The 20,232-nt window shown below is 37.6% G+C and overlaps 1 non-coding gene across 1 annotated transcript; it reads right to left on the bottom strand.

Moving 5' to 3' along the window:
• Positions 1–19,914: 19,914 nt before the first annotated feature.
• On the bottom strand, positions 19,915–20,020 carry LOC113592759 (U6 spliceosomal RNA). Its single transcript, XR_003412719.1, has one exon. It is a non-coding gene; the product is annotated as a U6 spliceosomal RNA (small nuclear RNA).
• Between the last annotated feature and the right edge of the window lie 212 nt (positions 20,021–20,232).

Here is a 20,232-nt window from a genome sequence, read left to right as displayed (position 1 = left end):
ACTAACATGTTCAATAAATGAGGGACAGTCACGGTGGTAAATAGGTCTGCAGATGATTGCTATTAAGAGCCCAAGTGAGTTATAACTAGATGAGACTCAAAGGAACAAGGTTTTTGCTCAGGTGAGAGTATTTAGCTGCCCAGAAACAGCAATTGGGAACTTGGAGAACCCTAACTTTACTTCTAGGTCTTTAGATAAATAGAGTGTAAGAAACAAAAAACCCAACTTAACATCATGGAAGGAAAGTGATATCTTCGTGAAACTCTAGGTTTAAGTTACATTGAGATGGAAGGAACCTTTGAAGAAGAGGATGAAAATATAAAGGATTAAATGATCATTGGACACAATGAGTCAAGCAAAAGAGTTTGAGAGTGGAGAGAAGGTTTGGTTGATAAAGGGAATATAAGGAGTAGTATTGGGATGAGAATTGGGAGAATTTAGGATATAATAGATGACAAAACTGGTGTATATTTTTGGCATAATTCACAGGGACATAAGACTTGGTGGGTATAGCATTGAGGGAGTCGTGTAGCAGGGACAGTACTAGATATAAGGTTTTAGTGATTTGCTGCATGTAGGATTAGACTTTGGGCCCCGTATGGCTCCTGCTACAGGCTTCATGCAGGACATGCATCAAGGAAAGTTTCCTTCTTTATACCCTTGTTCTCAACCCCATCATATTCCCAGTTATTCTTTTTTTACTTTGTTTCCATGGAAATGCAGTTTAGAATGTATTATAATAATAAAGGTCACATGAATCCCATATCATTCTAAATGGTGTTCCAGCTGGTATCGTAACCATTTTTTTTAGCAAGAAGGCTGATGTGGCTTATTTTGTAAGGGACTACTTGTTTCATTTTCCACTGTGCCTGAGACAACCCCCATGACAATAAACTGCAATAGGCTGTAATATTTCCAAACTCAGGTCACCAGTGTAGTCATTTAAACATAGAAAGTTGAGTGATTTTTTTTCCAAGTTCAGAAATTCTCCAAATTCAATATGACACAATATTCAATTTAAGATATTAACCAGCCTATAAAGCTATCGTCTTTGATAGGTCTATATTTTCATATACTCATTAAAATAATTATACTAAAGCCAAAGTATTAAAAATTTGATTAACTATATAGAATATGCATAAATTTGAAATCTGTACAGGATTTAGTATGGCTCGCAGAATGATCAAGGAATCTAGCACTACACATATCAAGTGTGAAAAGGCACAGAGGGCTGTAATGATGCATTTTCGGTAGAGCCAACTAGTCAAATAGGTTTATTCTCTGGAGTATTGCAATTCACTTGTTATTTTATGCTTCTCAATAGAGTTCTTTTATTTTCTTTCCCTCCATTCCTCATTTTTCTCTCCATATTCCTGATTCTTTCCTTTCTTGGCTGTGTATTTCAACTTGAGTGGAAGACTGTTTCAAAAACATTTCAATTGTACATTCTGGTCAAATCTATCAGTTGCAGTTAGAATCAGTAGAGGCTATATTCTGGCCACAGTTTGGCCTCTTGGTGCAGTGTGGCAGAATGTAATAAGGGCTAATTTTGAATCAGATAGACCCAGGGTTTGATGCCAGCTCTGTCATTCATTAGCTGTGTGATACTGGCAAATTATTTGAACTTTCAGAATCTCAAACATCAAGCTTCCTTATTGGCAAATGAGAGGATGATACTGGTTACAAAGTGCTACCACAAGGACTCCAATGAGAGATTTCATGTAAAATTTCTTGCATAGTGTCTAAGTGTGTTCAAAAGATAACTATCACCTGACCACTTACGACAATACCCTTTCTCTTGTGTAGAAACCATCATTCAGCCATGTAAGCAATGGTTACATTGTTCAGCTCTCTTCTATTCAAAATACAGTGAACAAGAAACTTAAGGTAAGAGGCTTCCTCTGAAACAGAGGTTTATCTTCATTTTTATCTGGAAAATACTCAAATACACAAGTCTCTAGAAATAGTAAAACTTCATAGAAAACCAAATTAGAGAATTAAATTTGCCTGTGAAATCATTTAATGAAAAAGAAACATTTATTAGAAGTGAGGGTATGAAAAATGACAAGGCCAATCAATGCTTGTTGAAGCATATCTGAGATGGCTTTTGATCATCGCCGGAGAAAGATGTGTGGATATGGCAGAATCTCTTCAATCCAAAACTGGATGGGGACAACAAGCTTTCGGGAAAAGCTGTACTTACAGGTTGCCGAATGGATGGATAATTAACTGATTAACTGATGGACTAAATGACTGTTTAGTGCCCCAAATATTCAAGGCACTGACTAGGTAGTCACAGCATTATATCATGCCTCAGGTTATCCTCACCAAAACCTGATGAGTCAGTAACACCCTGATTCATTAAAACAAAACAAAACAAAAAACCCTTAAACTCAGAAAGGGTTTACATATTGCCTGTATCACAAAATTAGAAATAAGTAGAACAGAGATTCACCTAGGTCCTCTGACATCCACGCGAAACGATTCCTCTCTTTACCAAGACAGCAAGGCAAGAAGGACAAGTTCAGACATGATAAGCTACTACTTTCTTTGCAGAGATTAAGATAAAAAATATTCAATACATAAGCATAAACAGTAAATAACTAAACTGGATGAATTAATAAGCAAAAACTGGGGGTAAAGCACCAATTTGAGGCTTCCATGGCAAAATATATCCTTTTATCTTGCTCAATGGCATATTCTCTTCTAAGCATATATAAGCCTAATTTATTTTAACTAGTATTTCTAGAATTACTTTAAATCAAGCGATGTTTTGTTAGAAAAGTATGTGTTTAGTCGAACTGGGTTCTTTAGTTTCTGTCCTTCTCATTGATCCATACCTGTGAGCACTCTTCTAGAATGTTCTATATGTCTGCAGAACCTACTGTTGCTAAATATACTCTAAGGGAGGAAAACAAAAAAAGTGCATGCTCAAATACATTTGGAAATCACTATCTTACTTTCTTATTTTCTTATAGATCCACAATGCACAGCAGCATAGCAATAATGGCAAAGTCCTGCACTAATGTAACATATTTAATTCTGTTTAACTCAATATTATTCATAATATATTTGATCATAGAATCCCTCACTCTTTCCTTTTTTAATTGTAATAATTATGAATATCCCAGCCAGTGTTCCACAGAAACAATTTCAGAAATACAAGGTTAACAAACTAATCACATGATATTCATTATTATGATATATTCATAATTATCATTAAGCAAAGGGACACATGGCAGCTGTAAGTGTTGTTGGATCTATGATACCACTTAAACAGAAAAAAAATGTTTGGAAGAGAAATAGATTGCAAATTTATGTGTGACTCAAGAGCCTTGATGTGACAGTCACCATAAATGTGAGGCTGGTTACTCCCACAAGCACAAAGAGACATTTATCATGCTACCTAAATTGCTCCGGGGAGAAATAAAGGACACTGCCTTTGCAAATTCAGCAGTATCATTCATAGCATCCCTTCCCCTCCCTGAGAATCCCCTTCCTCTAAGAATCAAACACTTTCATGCTCACACATTCAGTAAGCATTCGCTAAGTTTCTATTATTTAGATGACATTATTCTAACCATTGGAGATACTGACACAACAGCATTCATTCCCCATTTTCCTGAACCCCACAGTCTAGTAGAAGAGAGACAAAGCTGCCAAAGCTTTCAATATAATGTGATAAATGCTGTGTAGGGGCAACTATAAGCTGGGATGATTATCGATGAAGGGCATCTAATTCATCCTGTTTAAGTCAGGACAAATTTCCAGTTGGTGCTTGTTCAGTGTCAAATGACAAGTTACATGCAGCAAACAGATGAGAGAAATTAGAAGTTTCCAGGCATAGTCTAATACATAAAAAATAATGAAAAAGCACAGTGCATTTAGCAAAAAGCTTAGTATGGCTGACCAAGATAAGGAATGTATGTGTGAGTGTGCATATGGGCTATATGGGATTGAGGAAGGTGGCTACAGAATTGTGCATGGATCAGATTATTCAACATCTTCTACATGACATTAAGAAACTGGGAGTTCTTACTGAAGACTTCAGGGGCACCTGGGTAGCTCAGTCAATTAAGCATCTGACTCTTGATTTCAGCTCAGGTCATGATTAGCATGGTCAAGATCGAGCCCCGCATTGGGCTAATGCTGGGTGCAGAGCCTGCTTAAGATTCTCTCTCTCCCTCTCCCTCTACACCTTCCCCCATCGAAAAAAAAAAAGACTTCAGGAAACCACAAAAGGTTTTAAGCAGTAGAGATCTATGGTAGCAACATAGAGAAGAGATGAATGAAATGAAAGACTGGAGATCATTACAGAAATCTTGGTAAGAAGAAATGAAGAACCCAATGGATGTAGTGATACACACACACACACACACACACACACACACACAGAAGTAGGCATAGTAAATTAAAATGCCTAACTTTTCAGCTTCTTCTAATAGACCATCTATGAAAAAGCATAATGCATTCCACCTAGTGTACCTGGATTTTAAAGATGAATATTGGGGTATAATGTTTTAACAAAAATAGTGGTGGAAATCTTAAACTTGCACATAGGCATAATGCTATATTTAGACATAAAAAAGGTATCTTATTGTTGTATCAAGCACCTTCCATAGATAATTATTCATTCTACTTTCTGAGAGGTGACCCAAATTTGTGTGTTTGTGTGTATATGTGTGCTTAAATAGCAGGTAGTTAGGCATCAGGTAAATTTTGTTACATGGTTAGATTAAAAGTATACGTCTAATGTTAGTTCCATTTCACAACTGCCATAGCTCTCTTTATTCTTGAAAGGTATAGTCGTTGACAACAATAACAATATGCTACAAAACCATCATTTATTGGGTTTTTATTGCATAGCAGTCACTATTATAAATCATGCTTGCTTGCTTTGGTAGCTGCTACTAAGTATAAAGTGATAAATTTGGAGGGGGTAGGAATAATATAGCCCTGTTTTTTAAGGAAATACTCAGACCATGATTTTCTGGCCAAAAAAGAAATCTCTGACTCCCTACATTTTTCTCATGCATAGAAAGGAGAAAAGTCTGTTGCACAGATAATAGAAAAGTCTGTTGTAACTACATTTTTTTGGAACATTTGCATATTTCTTCTGTAAAACAGTATTGTCCTGCACGTTTTCCTGTTTGGTATCTACGATTAACATGTTTTTAGGCTGCATCTCATCTGTTGATACTGGATATTGGTGAAAGAACCATGATGATCTAAGTAAAATCCTTGAGGTCACGATATTAGTGCCACCTAAATCTCTCAGGTGGTTTTCAGAGAGATAGATGTATTGATATTGTATACCACATGGGGATAGAGAGCTGTTAAGAAGATAAAATCCAAGTGAAATGCCAAAGGGCAAATGTCTTCAAATTGTGAGGAAAGGTTTTATTCAGTCTCATTTTCCTACTTCTAATACTGTTGTCACTGCCTCTTATGAGCTGTGATTATTATACTGACATAAAGAAAGTTTGAGTCTGAAACTGTCCTAGTACAGGGAAAGGTCCATAAGCCTGTAACTTTATACAAATTTACTTTGTCAAGCTGACCTTGAAACTACTGATTACTCCTATTTTTTTAAAAAATTATTTAATGTTTGTTTGTTTTTGAGAGAGAGAGAGACAAAGTGTAAGCAGAGGAAGGGCAGAGAGAAAGGGAGACAGAACTCAAAGCGGGCTCTGGGCTCCAGGTTCCTTGCTGTCAGCACAGAGCCCAACGTGGGGCTTGAACTAACAAACTGTGAGATTATGACCTGAGCCGAAGTCTGACACTTAACCGACTGAGCCACCCAGGTGCCCCAGATTACTTAGTCTTAAGTATTTATGTTGTTAACTCTTCTAAAACCAGGGGCCTTAACTATCAAAAGAGAAGTGAGTCTCAGTCACAACATAAAATACAAAGTTTGATATTATGGTTCTTTTTCCTCATCAATTATACCATAAATAGGTTATAGATGACCATTTCAAGAGGGAATTCTGGTAAAAATGGTCTGGACAAAGACCATTTAGAGGAGCCTGCTTATCACAATTAATGTTTAAAGGGAATTCAGGACATTTCATCATACCAGCATATTTTAGAGATGGAAGGAAGCAGTGCCTCCAAAAGCCTATAATCTATTATTTAGAAATGTTTCTGAAATTTCTGTGAAGATAAAGCCACAGGGAAGGGGGAAATATACTAAAAACTCCATGCATATAGTCACAGACACATTATTGTTATTCTTTAACTATATTCTTGTGATGTTTTTCTACTGACAATATTTCTAAACCCAGTAAAAGAATTAAACAGACCAAATCATGACCAACACTTGGACGGGTCATTTTAAAGACATATGTATGTATTTTTTTTAAGAGACTATGATAATGATTTCACATGCATGATGACATATACTTCAAGCAATTTATTCTGCTTACTTTTACTTAGTCTACAAATGAATTTTAGGTATGTAGTAGAATCCTATTATAATATAGTTTCTTAAACGAATTTGGCTATAGTTATGTGGTGTGGGTAGAAATCAGCTGGAGAGTTTATTAATAATACAGATTTCCAGTTTCATTCCCAGAGATTCTGATTCACCAGGTCTGGGCTGAATCTTAGGAACATATATTTTTAACAAGCTCTTCACATGGTTCTGACACAAGTGTTTCTTGATACACACTTTGAAAAACATGATCTAAGGAGATAAATTACTTCCTCTTTCTGAATCTTCTAATCTCTAGCAGACCAACATTAATAAGATTTTGGAAGTTGGGTGGTGATAAGAAAGTTGTTCACCCGAAGCTTTATGTGATTGTGACATTCTGAGAGGCAAGAGACAAAAGGAGTCAAGATCAGAAAGACTAGATCAGAATTCTGCTAAAGCGGTGACTTAAAGATAAAATGATAGAGAAGTGTCTCAGTACGTTGAATGGTCTAGGAGTTGGAAAGCAGATGAAACTGGGAAATTCAGGAAATCAAGTCTCAAATACGGTGCACGTGGAAGAATATTTGCTTTTATGCATTTAGAATGTAAACAGTTCCTTAAATGCCTTCAAAGGAAATACAACAGCCACAAGAGAAAAGTATGTTGTAACTTGATTATTTTCTATCAGTGGTGCTGGCGCTTAACCTCCCCCTGGTGGTAAACGGTGGCAGGAAAGGATGGTGCTCTCTGAATGGTAATAGAACATTAATGACTGTGCAGGAAAGGAAATGCTGAATGAATGCATAGACGGAACAGTTAGACACTTAGTACTTTCATGATATCTGAAATAGGTGGACGTTTAAAATAGTATCGAATAGTTTCTTAAGGGAAGGATTCTAGTAAAATTCTAATAAGCAAGAGACAACTGTTTTCATCTATAGTCAACATTAAGCAGTTGTAACATGGCTTTGGTGAACAGAGAACAAGTATATTTCTATCTTGTTTTGCCTACATTAAAATTTTAAAGTATACCTTCAAACATTTTGTAATATTTATGGATTTATTTCCCTGAACTCGGTAAGTACCTCCAAGCTGGAGTTGGAAGACATGCCTTTCTGGACATTTTTATTTTTGCAACGTATTTCTAAGGTACAGTTATGGAGGCGCCCTGTTTAAGAGTTAATAAATGTCTCTCAATACACATGACACTGCATACTTTTTTAAGACTCTCAATATTTTTTTTATTTTAAAATTATATTTTTACTTATAAATTTTACTTATATTTTACTTAATTTTTAATTTTACTTAAAAATTTTAAGTAAATTTAAGTAAAATTTTAATTTTACTTAAATTTTACTTATAAAATATTTTTATATTTTAAATGTTATACATTTTTATTTAAACATATTTACAACGTGCTTATAATGTGCTAGGCATTTTTCTAAGGTGTTACAAATGCTAACACATTTCATTCTTGTGAATTCCCTCTGAGGTGAGTACTTCTATTTCCCCTTGTTTTATAGGTGAGAAACTCAGGCACAGTGAGGTTACCTAATTTGTTTAAGATCACAGATGTAATTCTGTAAAACTTGGTTGAGTCCCAAGTACAGTGGTTCCAGGGTCCATGCTTTCAACTACATTACTATCCTGCCTCTAGACCCTTGACAATATGGTAGTTCTCAGCATTAGCAAGCATTCACTAAATAAGGTGGAAACTAACACATAAGATCTGTTCTTGACAAGAGAATGTTTGTTACTAGTCTTGGAGGAAGATTTTACTTCTCACTCTCTTAAAGGTAGGCATGACCATATTAATTGCTCTGATCCATAAAATGTGGACAGAAGTGGGAACTGTCACTTCTGAGCATAAATATTTAAGGGCTTGAATTCAATTCTATACTCTCCCTTTATTTTCCATGGTGATCTAGAAAGAATGTGTGGGTCAAAAATACCATAAGATCAAAGTCAGTCTGAGTCCCGAGCCACCACGTAGAGTACAATTGCCCTGGAAAGCTGCCCAGTAGGATTTATGTCAGCAAGAAATAAACATTTAGTATATTAAGCCACTGAGATTGTGGAGTTATTTCTTCTTGTGGAATAAGATAGCCCAGTAATTCTCAACCAGGAGTGATTTTGATGCCCAAAGAATATTTGACAATGTCTAGAGATAGTCTTGATTGCCAAAACTGGGGAAAGCATTAATATTGGCATGTATTGGGTAAAGGCCAGAGATGCTGCCTGACATCCTATATTGAACAGTATAGACCCCACCACAAAGAAATATCCATTCCAAAAATAGTGCTTGAGATTGAGAAACCTGATCTAGCCTATTCTAGCACACATTATTGCCTCAAAGTAAGCATGAGAATGTGTGAAGCAACAGTAAAGATCCCTTGTGATGACTGCTCACATCACAATGAAACTATACTTTAGGCTACACATACCATGGTCCCTTCTACTAACAGTAACCAAGTGCAGCTCACCCATGTAACTTCCCCAAATCTTATTTCATAGACAACCGTTCTTCATCGTTACTTCCTCATTTTACTCCCTGCCTATTTGCTTTCCATCAAAATCCTCTGAGTTTGTTTTTAAAAACAGTCTGGCTCCTATGAAACCTTATACAAATGCAAATCACCAGTCACCAACTTAGCATACTAAGTAAAGTTAGCAGCCACAGGAAATACATTTTACTCCTGTGACTGATTCTTGTCAATTGTAATTAGGAAGGTAAATTGTCTGTACTTGGGAAAAGATTTTTTTACAAAAGGGAAACCTATGCAGTGCTCTCTGGCACTGGGGATTTTTCTTATTTCCACTGTTTCTGAAGAGGCCGCCTAACACCTGCATTGTAGAAGCCAATGGCTCCTTGAAAAATGGAAAGAATCTAGGCACTCTCTTTGGGACCAACCCAAAGGAAATGTTCTTGACTTAGCATCTGTTGAATTACACCCAGAAGACTTCTATAAAACTCTGCTTCTACAGCATAGAAAACCTGTAGCTCCAGGATTTTCAGGTATCAAGAAGAGGTCTTGGCAAACTTTTTCTGCTAAGGACCAGGTAGTAAATATTTTAGATTTCGTAGGCTGTACAGTTTTTGCTGGAATTACTCAACTCTGCTGTTTAAGTGCAAAAGTGGTCAAAGAAAATTGATAAACTAATGGTGGTAGATATGGTCCAACACAACTTTATTTACAAAGTGAGGTGGTAGGTTAGATTTGGCCTATGAGAGGTAGTTTGCTGACTCTTCCTTTAGAGGACACTATCATCATAGAGGTGAGCTTCAGTTTAAACTTCTTGACAACTACCAAGTCTAAGCAGAAGATGTGAAAAGAAAGGAACAAATATTCACCTGATTTCTATTATGTATCAGGAACTGTGCCAGGAATGTTACTACATTGCACAGGACATCGTGCAGTGCACAGGAAAACCTTGTATAGCAGAGAACTATCTGGACAAAATGTCAGTATGGCTGATGATGAAATTCTACCCCTTGCTACAGAACGTTGTCCAAAATTGAGCAGTAACAGCATCAACTGAAAGTATGTTAGATATGGAGAATCTCCAACTCTCCACCAACCCTCCAGAATTTGCATTTGAATAAGGCCCTCAGTGATGTCTGTGCACAATGCAGTTTGGTACACACTGGTCTAGCCTGGCATAAGTCACATTCTTAGGAAAATGAGCATCAGAAAGGTCAAAAACTTGCTCAAGTTCACCTAACTGGCAAAGGTTTGAGACAGGAACTTGAAGCCATCTTTCTGATGTCAGAGAATGCATTCTATATGTTGTGCCAAATTACCTCCATGACCGATATCTAAAAAACAAAACAAAATAAAACACTATCTTCAAATCACTGAAATTTCCACTAGAATTTAGATCGTATATACTTGACATTTCACATATAATTTTACATGCATATTTAATGATTTTACATACATTAATAAGCACTTATAGGTGCCATTACCTTTACCAATAAAAAGACATGACAAGTCTTGCTATCATGGGGAAAATCCCCCTAACCCTTCAAGAACCATTCATGATCATTTGTTTAACAACTGAATATAGAACCCCAAGTGCTATATGTCAACCAGAAATAGAAAGATCAAAGCTCGTATTTTAACTTTGTGGCATTGACCAAATTACTTGACTGAGTTGGGACTACCCACCATGCAGTGTTGTTGTAACAACACAATTAGATAATGGTGATTAGACATCACTTTTTGAATGTCTCGTGTGGGCTGAATTGTCCTCTCATGAAGGAAAATCGTGATTTGAAAGACTCACTCAGAGTAGTATAACAACTTCTCCCAGAAAGAATTTTATTTTAAAAGGTAACACTCTACCTGACTCCTCCCTGAACCTGTCCCATCCAGTAGAAAAGACAATGGCAATGCTTATATCTAATGAACAATTTTGTCATACAAGGACGATCTGTTTAAAGTCACCATCTAACAACAGGACTTGGAGTGCTGGGACATAGTTAACAACGTCACAAGATATGGTGTAGAAATCAGGTTTTATTGGGGAACATTATAAAGCCAGCATTAACAAAAAGAAAAGGGATATAGCTATCCCTATATAGCTGGGGAGAGAAATTCTAGGACAAGAGTATCCTGTCGGTCACGCTGAGAGTAAATCATCCCAGGAAGAGGAGAACCTCTTCTTTTATATTGCTTTCTCTTCTCTGGAACAACTGTGAAGGCAAATTTGCCAGTGGAGAAAAACACTGACCACGTGGGTCTCGGCAGTCTGTGTTTAGATGCCAGCTTTTTGTAAGAACTGTATGGTAAAGCCAGACTCCCCAATTTGGGAGACCTTTGGGCCTGAAGAATATGGAAGCTCCTTCAGTCCATGCATGTTATTGGTCCTGTGAGGGGTTCAGTTCAGGGACGGCCCCCTTCAGCCAGATGGGCAGGGGCATTCAGATCCTTGGTACCTCGTTGTCCAGGATCCCCATGCAAGTTACCAGAGGCAATTTAGAGAATTCTGTTTGTTGTATCACAGACATAATTTCAAGCACCAGACAGGTAACATCTGAATGAATATTGTTGGACAAGCTAACTTCCAAAATCTTTCACCACCACCCAACAGACAAGTATTTGCTTCACTGCCACACACTGTTCTTTAGGGTGTTTATGAATAAGCAGTCATAATCTGCACAAGGCTCACTTACGAACCTACTCCATTGCTACCATGCACTTCCTTTGCAAAATAAAATGGAGTAGTATTTGTTCGCTTATTCATTCACTTATAAGTCAAGTATCTTCCCAAGTATTTGCAATGCCAGGCATAGTGGTATGCACTGGGGATACAATGATAGACAAAACAACATCTCTGACTACAAAATAAGAAATTTAGTATGCATAACTTGTAAATTTCTCAAGGGGTCAAAATGAACATGAATTAAGGTATTGTTTAGAAATTAATATACCATTGGGGTGCCTGGGAGGCTCAGTCAGTTAAGCATCTGACTTTAGCTCAGGTCATGATCTCACAGTTTGTCAGTTCGAGCTCCACATCAGGCTCTCTTGCTTCAGATCCTCTGCCTCTCTTTCTCTCTGCCCCTCCCCTTCTCATGCTCTCCCCCCCACCTCTCTCTCTCTCTCTCTCTCAACAGTAAATAAATGTTAAAAAAAAATCAATACACCATAAACCCCATCAAGAACATAGGCATAAGTATATATTAAGATTTTATTGCATATTTAGCTCTTTAAGTTTTGGGTGCATACAGTGGCCTTAAAAATAGGTAGAATAGGAGATACTTCATATTAGCTCTCTTTCCATTCACCTCTTCCAGGAATATATAATATGTATTATCTATATATTAAATCAATCATGAATATGTTGACCGCTGAACATGCTGTCAGGAATACCATCCTTTTAATTAGTTTTCAGTGTAGGATTACAAAGGATTCTACTAATACAAATGAGTTTCTGGAAGAATAAATTCTACTACTTTGTGAGTGTCAACCATTAATTCACTTTTTCAGCAAAGTACTACCAGTTGACTAGGTCTTTATAGAGACCTATTTGAGAAGTCCCTCAGTGGTACTTTGAAGTTCCCACTCATAGCAGCGTGGTGGCTGAGTGAGGCCATGTATTTGATCTGGGAAAAGAAAATAAACCTACCATGCTATTGAAACTGTAACCCATATAGTGCTGCTTAAGTTGAAAGAAAAAAGATTAAAACCTAAGTTTGAAAAATAATTTTTAAAATGTTTAAAACAATGGTCTTTTTTTAAAATAATTTTTAAGGTTATTTATTTATTTTTGAGAGAGAGAGAAAGAGAGAGAATTCTAAGCATGCTCTGCACGGTCAGCATAGAGCCCCACATGGGGCTTGATCTCACAAACCATGAAATCATGACCTGAGCCAAAATCAAGAGGCAGGCACTTAACTGACTGAGCCACTCAGGTGCCCCCTAAAAATGTTTCTTAAGCACAGTGAAGGGCACGTGCAATCCTCATTTTAAAATGATATTCTTTTGGGGTGACGGGGTGGCTCAGTTAAGCATCCAACTTTGGCTCAGGTCATGATCTTACTGTTTGTGGGTTTGAGCCCCACGTCGGGCTCTGTGCTGACAGCTCGGAGCCCGGAGCCTGCTTCGGATGCAGTGTCTCCCTCTCTCTCTGCCCCTCCCCTACTTGTGCTCTCTCTCTTTCTCTCAAACATAAATAAACATTAAAAAATTGTTTAAATCATATTCTTTTTTGTGTTTACTTCCTTCATTTGTGCAGCTTCCTAGTGCCTCTTCATGGTTTCCCCTCCCACCCCGGCCCCAAACTAACTAGACCTAGCCTTATCTTTCTATTGCTTCCTCTTTTGTCCTGCTATTTTATGATAATTTTATTTTGTTCCCTTAGTTTTTTAACGTTTTGTTCCCTTCGCCTTAAAAATTGAAGACATAGTGTGGTGATGATAGAGAGCTTCTGAATGGAAATAGAAGGATGGGAGTATGAAAAACAAAGGGAACAAAATTGAACCTAGTCTGGAGATCAAAGAGGAAGAGACATTGGGGGCAATCACATGAATTTTAATGTTCCATAATAAAATGTGCATTTTTTAAGATCCTTGGAAATGTTCTCATTTGAACAAAGATTTTGGAATAGCATGGGGCAAATGTTTGGTAGCATTTAGAAATTACAAGTCTGGTTTAGTCACTAATAACATTATGCAACTGTCTTTTCCCACTTCACTGCCAATTAACTTAAATGTTTCCCAGTTCAGGGGCTCCTGGGTGGCTCAGTCATTTAGGTGTCCAACTTCGGCTCAGGTCATGAGCATCCAACTTTGGCTCAGGTCATGATCCCGCAGTTAATGGGTTCAAGCCCCACATCAGGCTCTGTGCTGACACCTCAGAGCCTGGAGCTTGCTTTGGATTCTGTGTGTCTCTCTCTCTGCCTCTCCCTTCCCCCCTCAAAGATAAATAAACATTAAAAAATTAATAAAAATGACTCCCAGCTCAAATTAAATGATTTTTACTCTCTTTTGCTATCATAAGGCTTTGTACTATCCAAGCTGCAAGATACTTAGCCAATTCAAATGGCTAGACTTAATCACTCCTATGAGGAGAAAATAGCACTGGAAAATACAGCAAGGAATAGGTTTGTCCTGAAAGACTTTTAAAAAAAATAGCCAAATTATGGAAAGAGCCTAAATGTCCATCAACTGATGAATGGGTAAAGAAATTGTGGTTTATATATACAATAGAATACTACTTGGCAATGAGAAAGAATGAAATATGGTCTTTTGTAGCAATGTGGATGGAACTGGAGAGTGTTATGCTAAGTGAAATAAGTCATACAGAGAAAGACAGATACCGTATGTTTTCACTCTTTTGTGGATCCTGAGAAACTTAACAGAAGACCATGGGGGAGGGGAAGGGGGAAAAAAAACATTAGGGAGGGAGCCAAACCAAAAGAGACTCTTGAAAACTGAGAATAAACTGAGGGTTGATGGGGGGGTGGGAGGGAGGGGAAAGTGGGTGATGGGCATTGAGGAGGGCACCTGTTGGGATGAACACTGGGTACGATAAATGTCATATTAAGAAAACTTTTTAATGTTTATTTATGTTTGAGAGGGACAGACAGACAGACAGACACAGCGTGAGCTGGGGAGGGGCAGAGAGAGAGGGAGACACAGAATCTAAAGTAGGCTCCAGGCTCTGAGCTGTCAGCACAGAGCCCAACGCAGAACTTGTGAACTGTGAGATCATGACCTGAGCTGAAGTCAGATGCCTAACCGACTGAGCTACCCAGGCGCTCCTGTCCTGAAAGACTTTTAACTCCACTGTCAGGTGCAGAGGTGATCTGACCACCCATAGAAGCTGGACTGAGTTGGCCTCAGATGGCATTGTTCCTGAAACCTCGTAAACTGGCTGCCTACTATGATTTCTCTCCACTGGATAAAAGCATTTCAGTGGCTTAGGACTTCTGTGAATTTACTGACCAGGCAGTAATTTATCACTGGGTAATGTTTATCTTTAGCTATAAGATCTTCTTGAAACCTTAGTACACAGCTTTTAGTACATACACACACACACACAAACACACACACTTCCTGGGAGCAGGCTCACTCTCACACTTGATCAGGAGTGACTTCTTTTCCTCCCTATGCCTCCTGATATGTAGACTTGATAAATACCCTCCCTCTTCCAATCCAGAGTCTATACTACCTTCTTGTGTCATGGTATATAACGCTTCTTGCTCAGGAAAACTACCATACTTCCAGTGTATGAAATAGCCTAGATACATAGCTGTCACTCCTAAATGCTCAATATTAATCCATCTGCGAGTTCTTGAGGACTATCTCAATTCCTAGGACAACAGTAGGTACTCAGTAAATATTGGCTGAACCGAGCAGAACTGGATTACAAAGAAGATGGCAGTCCGTGGAAATGCTTCAAAACTTGTTAGCTAATGAGAAAGAGACATCGTTTTCTAGCATTCTTCCCCCAACAGTTGGTAGCCTTTGTGGAGTAGTAGGCACAAATGCTAAGAACTATAATCAAAGTGGTAAGTACCCTAATATGGATTTAAATCTATAAACAAACAATGTTGACTGAGCACAGTAGGGAATGATTCATATTGGGAAGTAGACTAGACAAGAAGGTTTTGTAAAGAAGAGGACACTGGCAGTGGGTCTTGAAGTTGAAGCTGCCTTTTGTTACGTGAAAAGAGCTGGTGGTGGAAGTGTGGTGCATGAAAAAGCATGTGTGGAGAACAGAAGCAGTCTGAACAGGCATGATCACATTAATACATATACCATCAGGAAATAGCAAATGCAAAGTGCTGCTGTCACACACTGAACACACTTTACAGTAAATCAGAGCAGGAGCTTGGTAATTGTTGTTGTTGTTGTTTTTAAGTTTTATTTATTTATTTTGAGTGAGACAGAGACAGTGCAAGTGGGGGGAGGGACAGAGAGTGAGGGAGAAAGAGAATCCCAAGCAGACTCCGCATTGCCAGCACAGAGCCCGATGCGGGGATTGAACTCACAAAAGTGAGATCATGACCTGAGCCCAAGCCGAGAGCTGAATGCTTAACTGACTGACCCACCCAGGCGGCCCATGGAGCTTAGCAATTGTTGAATGAATCTGTGTTAAATGCCACTTTTGCCTCTTCCGCACCTCCTCCCCTTTCCTGGCTGTAAGCTCTCAATAGTAAATGAGGGACCAGTGACGTTTTCTATATAACCAGCTTTTAAAAACCTGGCTTGAGTTGAATCCTGGTAAAACCAGCAAAGGTACAGCAGATCACAAAGTCTTCTCTTAAAGAACACCGGTTTTGAAGCATGTGATTGAATTGGAAGATAACAAATGGTCGAAAACCCGAGCACGGGAATAACTGGAGTTTCTCCAAAAAGAAAGGGATTCAGTCACATAACAAGCAAGAAAGAGATTCTAAAATAAGATTTGGAGGGGAAATTTTTATTTAATATGTATAAATTGACTCAAAGAAAAATGTAATTATATTTTTTTCAGGCTAGATGTTTAAGCTGCACTATTTAAATGCAGTTAATAATATGAGAACATTCATTTTATTTTTTAGCTTCTTAGCCGATGGACTTTAAGAGATACAGCATATTGATGCTTCGAGTCAAGAGACTCTAAATGTCTTGTTCAAATGTTTTATTATATGTTGTTCCTGTGTGGATTTTATTGAGATAATTAAGTATTCAGTAAGAAGAGAGTATAGTTATTTTAGACCCTTTAACATTAAAAATTATACATTAGAATGAGCAGATTATACAGCTGATATTATCTACTTAGCTTTCCTAATTTTGATGCCTTTGAAGGCCCAGAATACACGCAGAAGTAGAGTTCATCTCTTTTTAGTCAGTTTACATTATTCCACTCAGTGTCCTTGGAAAATAAAGTGCCCTTTTTATGTGGATTTAAATGTGCACTCGGAATAGAAAATTGCATGTGTATTCTGTGGAAACAAATAGCATTTTGCAGTTAAATACATTTCTTTGTTACTATGCTCCCCACATAGGTACAAACACTCATTTTGTTTTAAAAATGTCCCTCCATAAATGGCATTTTTTTTTACCTGTAGTGTAGTCACAGGCAAGAAACAGAGTGAAAAGCTTTCTACACAAAATGTTCTTTATTCAAAGGCAATAAGGTATATATGTAGTTATTTTTGCCAAACTGTTTTACGAGACTTCTGTTTTTATCCTGGCTCCATGAACCTCACGGAAATACATTGCTTGGTGCAGAGAAAATTCCGATTTCATGCTTGGAAGAATTTTATCAAATATTTATGAACACAAAATAGTTGTTCCTGCTATACATGCGCATATCATTAATACACATACACAGGCGCACACACACACACACACACACACACTTCCAATCCTTGCGTGCCCTGATCTAGATAAGCAGCCAAAAGCTATTTCACATGAATTATCCAAGAAGACATTTTCCGTACAATAGACATGACCTTGGCACTGGGCTCCTTTCAAACCAAAGATGGACATTTAGTTTATAGGTACAGGCATCACAGAAAATATAAAATAAGGAAAAATGGGTGCAGGGTGCCTGTCAAATATTTTCTCATTAGCCAACTGAATGTAGTCATCTGGCTAATAACTAGGTTAATGAGGGGGCAAAGCTTTCCAGGTTCACGCATGACTGAAATTCATACAAGTTCCATCATTGGTTCGATATGTGGCTCAAAGCACGAGGAAACTGTGATGTTTGGGTGAGAACAAGACCTCAAAAATATTCGAATATATGTGCGCATGGCTTATGCTATTATGCCTTGCTCATACCTGCCACCTCGGTGGTCCTTAAAATGCAGTCTGGAGACCCTCAGCCTCAGCATCAAGTAGGAATTTGAAAATGCAAGTCCTCATATGCCATTGCAAATCTACTGGATGTGAAGCTCTGGGTATGGAGATATCAGCGCTGTATCAAACACTTCATCTTGATGAGATCATCATTGCATTATAAGCTAACTAATTTGGATGTAAATTAAAAAAAATAAAATAAACACTTCAGGTAATGTTAGAGTACCCTAAATCTCGAGATATTGCTTCAGTCCTTCTCTAGAGGCCACTGAAGATAGGTTTTGTACAAGTCAATCCTTCAGAGGACTTCTTGTGATTACCTCCTTAATAATTACTTGAAACTCAAATCCCTGCTTAGTGTGTGCTTTGGGGGTAATCCAAATTAAGAATGCATTTACATTGCATCAACACACACACACACACACACTGTACTCCTAATAAAAAACTGTCACGACAGAGTTATTGTTTGATTAAAATATATTTTCACATGTTTGCTTTTCTTACTCAAATGTGAGTCCTTTAAAGGCAAAGGATATCAGGCATAATTTATCTTTATATCTCCTGGGCCTAGGAAAGTGCCTGGAAAATAATAGCTGTTCACAGAATGTGAAATTAATATATCAATGGATAAAATGGATAGCTTTTAAAATATGTAATTAATATTGATGATTATAAGCATCTCAAAGGTTACAGCCTAATCAACAAACGCTTAGAGTTGCCAGCGAACAGCTGTAGGAACCCCAAGTCAGTCACAACCTAAGAAGAAATATATGATCATAATGCCACTGAAGAATATGTAAACGATTTCTGAGAATTGACAGTGAACTGTGTGTGTATAGGGACTCCTGTCTTCTGAGTTCAAGTTATGTATTGCTGTGTTTGACAGAAATGCTGTTTTGTATTCACACTGGAACATTTGTTGCTGAAAATGTAAGTGTTTGAAGTATTTATAAAGTTATTTTTCACATAGGAACTGAGATTTCAAGGTTAGAACCATTTATCCCCATGGAGAGAAGATATAAATGAAAATATTACCAAAACTCACAGGGTAGATGAAGGTCATGATGGCATTGTGGTGTCAAATAAAGAAAAAAAAGATAACTCGAAATTATTTTGTGTAAACGGGAATGTCCCCATTGTAAAAAGCTAGTTATTTCTGCAGTACAGCCTGTGTGGCACAAATCTCCATTCACTAGACACTAGTTTTTATTTTTATAACGCTTTAAATGGGTACAGTAATTTATAGCTGGTGCCCAGAATAACTCTCTTAGAAAGATATGTCTTAAGAAGAAAAGTATTATTATCTATATTTCTTTTCTTGCATTAATTTTCTTTTGGTTATTGCAAACATTAAAGGGGAATATATGGGCAGTATAATTATCGTAGTTAATGCTTTCCAGAAATACTGTATATTGAATTTGAAATAGGCTAGGGAACTTATTAGGCGATTGTTAAAACTTGCAGAGCTTCACCACATCTATTTTTTCTAAAGTATATAAAATCAATTGAAACTGAATTCTTTCTAGTGAAACTTGAGATAGTGTAAATTTCATTTATGCCAAAGATAATATCCTAGGCTCTGATCTGGAATTGTTTTGTGGAGAGTGAACAGACAGAGGCTAGTGAGATTCCTTGTTTGGGGTGGATTATTTATTTATTTATTTATTCATTCATTTGTTTTGAGGGAGAGAGAGACTGTGAGAGGATCAGAGAGAGAGAGAGAGAGAGAGAGAGAATCTCAAGCAGGCTCTGCTGCCATCACATAGCTCAACACGGGGCTCAATCTCACCAACCATGAGATCATGCATGACCTGAGCTAAAATCAAGAGTTGAATGCTTAACAGACTGAACCACCCAGGCACAGCTGGGTTGGATTAAATTTAACTCCTCATTTTTTTTCTTCTGTGTCTTCAGTCCTTTGCATCACCCCTCATGCTTTTTTATTCATTTTTCTTGCATACCTGTTAGAATGCATCTCTCTCTGCTGTTTTGAGTATCCTTCTTGATTGTTCCACCTGCAGACAGGTTTTCATTTTATCATAGATCCTGGAAGTGACCTTGCCCTTGTGATGTACTCTTTTATTTTTTTTTAATTTAGTTTAATTTAATTTTAAATTCCAGTATAGTTAACATACAGTGTTGTATTAGTTTCCGGTGTACAATATAGTGATTCAACACTTCCATACATCACCCAACGCTTAAAAATATGGAAAACTTCATGAATTTTTGAGTCATCCTTGTGCCGGGGCCTTTCTGATCTTCTGTGTATCATTCCAAGTTTAGTATATGTGCTGCCAAATGAGCACTTACTCTTTTGTTTAAAAAGCCAAGCCTGGGTGGCTCAGTCTGTTGAGCGACCAACTCTTGATTTTGGCTCAGGTCATGATCCCAGGAAGGTGGGATGGTGTCCTGCGTTGGGTTCCATATGCTGGACGTGAAGCCTGCTTATGATTTTCTCTCTCTCTCTCTCTCTCTCTCTCTCTCTCTCTCTCTCTCTCTCCCTCCCTCCCTCCCTCTC

The sequence above is a fragment of the Acinonyx jubatus genome, chromosome E1 (genome assembly GCF_027475565.1).
Source record: "Acinonyx jubatus isolate Ajub_Pintada_27869175 chromosome E1, VMU_Ajub_asm_v1.0, whole genome shotgun sequence".
Lineage (NCBI taxonomy): Eukaryota > Metazoa > Chordata > Mammalia > Carnivora > Felidae > Acinonyx > Acinonyx jubatus.
The sequence above is the reverse complement of the archived record's forward strand: the minus strand, read 5'-3'. Positions and strand labels throughout refer to the sequence as shown.